Genomic DNA, 4,316 nt, shown 5'->3' on the forward strand with positions numbered 1-4,316 from the left:
CTGTGCTCCATTATTTTGCTACTTTCTAGGTGGCTCAGGCCTCTGCGGCTTCTTGTTCCTCATTTCCCCTGCCTAGAGAGAGCTTTTTTGGTTATAGAAAGGAAAGTAGGTGGTTAAGGAAAGCCTACCTGATGTGGTGCCTGCCACTAAATTTGACATCCGACCTTGGGGGTGCGGGGAGGCTTGCAGAAACTGTAGGCTTCCTCTTCCGAAAACCAAGTAACTCTCCATATGAGACCCTTGAACAGTGACCGTGGCCATTTTCATTAGTTGTGCAATCTATATAAAAAGCCAGCGTGTTTACACACAAACACAAGCACACACACATCTGTTGTCACTCTTGGTTTCTGTTGTGCAACTGGAGAGGAGGGGTGGCTATAGCAGCGGGGGGAAATAATAAGCCTTAATAAAAATGATGATCAGAAGTTGCTGATCTCCTTTGGGCTTTCAAATCTCGTGGTGTTTTTTGTTGGGAGACCATACGTCCTGGGAGAGGACCTTCCATAAATATAGGGGCAACCACTAAAAAGGTCCTGCTGCTAGAACACACCTGTCCCAATGTACACACCTTATTTAAATCCCTCTTCCCCTCAAACCTAGTTAGATTTTATTTAATATTCTGTTCTACTTTTCCAACAACAAATGTAGAGCTCAAAGCGGCTCATGATAATCGCAAAAGTACTAAGAAACAAACTTTACAATCACTTTCTGTCAAACGCAATAACATATATGAACATACGAAGTTGCCTTTCAGCAGCAGCTAAGGCCACTGATTGGTCTTGCCACCATTGTCCTCTCCTAAGACTGGTAGCTGTTGTCCAAGATCTGATGCCTTGGTCTTTTCCGGCCAGCTGACTCTGGAGAGATACACCCCCTTGTAGCCCCCAGCCATTGTAGTTAAAGCACATTTGGAGAAGTAGGCTTCCTAGAGAGTAGGTCTTCCTAGAGAGTAGGTCTTAAAAGACCTACACTGGCTCCCAGTACATTTCTGAGCACAAGTCAAAGTGTTGGTGCTGACCTTTAAAGCCCTAAGCGGCCTCAGTCCAGTATATCTGAAGGAGCGTCTCCACCCCCATCGTTCTGCCCGGACATTGAGGTCCAGTGCCGAGGGCCTTCTGGCAGTTCCCTCGCTGCAAGAAGCCAAGTTACAGGGAACCAGGCAGAGGGCCTTCTTGGTAGTGGCACCCGCCCTGTGGAACACCCTTCCATCAGATGTCAAAGAGAAAACTACAGTGGTGCCTCGCAAGACGAAAAGAATCCGTTCCGTGAGTCTCTTTGTCTTGCGGTTTTTTCGTCTTGCGAAGCAACCCTATTAGCAGCTTAGCGGATTAGCACTATTAGCGGCTTGGTGGCTATTAGCGGCTAAGCGGCTATTAGCGGCTTAGCGGCTTAGAAAAAGGGGGGGAGCGAAAAAAGGGGGAGGAAGCAAGCCCATAGAGAAATTCGTCTTGCGAAGCGCCTCGAAAAACGGAAAACCCTTTCGTCTAGCGGGTTTTTCGTCTTGCGAGGCGTTCGTCTTGTGGGGCACCACTGTTCCAGACTTTTAGAAGACATCTGAAGGCAGCCTTGTTTAGGGAAGCTTTTAATGTTTAATAGGTTTTGTATTTTAGTATTCTGTTGGAAGCTGCCCAGAGTGGCTGGGGAAACCCAGCCAGATGGACGGGATATAAATAATAAATTATTTATTATTATTATTATTATTATTATTATTATTATTGAGTGGAATTCTCCCAAGCATCCTTCAATAAGGACATCCGTCTTGCCTTTTCATTGCTGCCCTCCGTGGCATCCTTTAGTTGCGAAGGTTCAGTGGGAGAGAGTTTAATGATGCATCCCTGCCTATGAATAGATGCTCGCTATTGTCCTATTAGTTCTCTGCCATACCTCATTTGAGGATGTTTGCCAGACATAGGCAGGGTTTTCTTGGGCTGAGCATGCTGCCTGGTGTCCACTTTAAAACCCGGCCATTTTTCTGCCTTTTCTGAAATGGTCACTGCTATAGCAAACAGCAAAATCCCATTTGTATGCAAGGCCAGGAGTGTAGTTTATAACATGCATGTACCACAATTCATTTGCATCTGCAAGCCTGGGCTGCTCAACCGCTGAATGTGAACTCTCCTTGAAAAGCAGTGGCTGACGTTAGGACTGGGTGATATATCTGGCCTTCAATATTATTATTATTTGTTTTAAACACACACACACACACACACCTTGCCCATCTGGCTGGGCTCCCCCAGCCACTCTGGGCAGCTTCCAACAAAATATTAAAATACCGTAATGCATCAAACATTAAAAGCTTCCCTAAACAGGGCTGCCTTCAGATGTCAATATAATGATATATCACCAGCTATACATTGTGATACACCAATATATCACGATATCTGAAATAGAGATGGGAAGGCCGGGGGGGGACAGAAAAATGGGGGGGGGGATCCCAGTTTTCCCCCTAAAGCTATTTTTTTCTGGAAAATTGGGAAAGTGTGTGGAATAGTCAAACTATATCAAACTTTTTTTTTCTTTTCAATTTTTCCGGGGGGGGGGGAACTGTCCGTCCATCCGTCCGTCCCCCCCAAATTTTTCCAGGTTTTTTCCAGGCCTTCCCAGCTCTAGTCTGAAATAAGGATGGAGCTATGTAGAGGCATTGGCTGGCTCCCCCCCCCCACACACACACACTGATTTTTGCATAGCACACACATCATGATTCACAAAATATTGCCAGGTCAATAATTATGAAACCGATATCACAATGTGGATTTCAAACCGGTTTTGGACGATATATTGCCCAGTCCTAGGTGATTTCCACAGGCTTCTGCAACAGGACTTCCGGTTTCTCTTGGCCCCCTGCAGCTGCCTCTGTGCCCGCCCTCTCCTCCCTCCCCATCCCAAGGGCTCCCCCAACTCACCAGAGCAGATTTTGAGGGTGCCTAGAGGATGTGGGTGGCGCTTTGGGTTAAACCACAGAACCTAGGGCTTGCCGATCAGAAGGTTGGCGGTTTGAATCCCCGCAACAGGGTGAGCTCCCGTTGTTCAGTCCTTGCTCCTGCCAACCTAGTGTTTCGAAAGCACATCAGAGTGCAAGTAGATAAATAGGTACAGCTCCGGCGGGAAGGTAAACGGTGTTTCCATGCGCTGCCCTGGTTCGCTAGAAGCGGCTTAGTCATGCTGGCCACATGACCCGGAAGCTGTACGCCGGCTCTCGGTAAAGTGAGATGAGTGCCGCAACCCCAGAGTCGGTCACGACTGGACCTAATGGTCAGGGGTCCCTTTACCTTTACCTTAGAGGACAACAGTAGAAGCAAGAAAGGAGAAGCCCAGCTGAGTGAGCCAACAGCCACACATGTTATGGTGGGTCTCGCCTAGTATGTTTGAGCTGAGAGGACGTAATTGGGGAAAGTTATTGTTTTTTAAAAAGTGTATACTGCCCTATACCTGTAGATCTCGGGGCACTTCACAACACAAAATTACAACATAAAAAAACCACTAAATGCGTAATAAAAATAAGAACAGACACAACCCAATAACCCCTGAGTTCCTCAACACATTTAAAAGGGCATTGGGTGTCAAATCAGCCCAAAGCCTGGTCGAGGAAAGACATTTTCACCTGGAGCCTAAAGTTGTATAATGAAGGTGCCAGCTGAACCTCCCTGGGGAGAGCATCCGACAAATGGGGAGCCACTGCAGATAAGGCCCTGTTCTCGTGTTGCCACCCTCTAGACTTCTCGAGGAGGAGGCACACGAAGGAGGGCCTCAGAGGATGATGTCAGGGTCTGGACTGGTTCATGGGGGTGGGGGAGAGACGGTCCTTGAGGTATTGGGGTCCTGAGCCGTTTAAGGCTTAATAGGTCAAAACCAGCACTTTGGATTGGGCCCGGAAACTAACTGGCAGCCAGTGCAGTTGGACCAGGATAAATGTAAGATGCTCAAAGCGTCTTGCCCCGGTGAGCAACCTGGCTGTCGAATTCTGCATCTGCTGAAGTTTCCAAACCACCTTCAGAGGCAGCCCTGCGTTATAACACGTAAAAGGCATCTCTTCCCCAACCCCCCATGATGAATGTCTCAACATTTGCCAGGGTAATGACTCTGCCACCCCCACCCCCTGTCTTTGTTTTTTGGCGGCACCTCTCTAACCCAAGCTCTGGAGGAAGCTGGCTTGACTTATTTTTTAGGAAAGGGACCTCTGACCATTAGGTCCAGTCATGGCTAACTTTGGGGTTGTGGCGCTCATCTCGCTTTATTGGCCGAGGGAGCCGGCATACATGCGGCCAGCATGACTAAACCGGAGTGGTACCTATTTATCTACAGTGGTGCCTCGCAAG

The sequence above is a fragment of the Podarcis cretensis genome (genome assembly GCF_951804945.1).
Source record: "Podarcis cretensis genome assembly, chromosome: 9".
Lineage (NCBI taxonomy): Eukaryota > Metazoa > Chordata > Lepidosauria > Squamata > Lacertidae > Podarcis > Podarcis cretensis.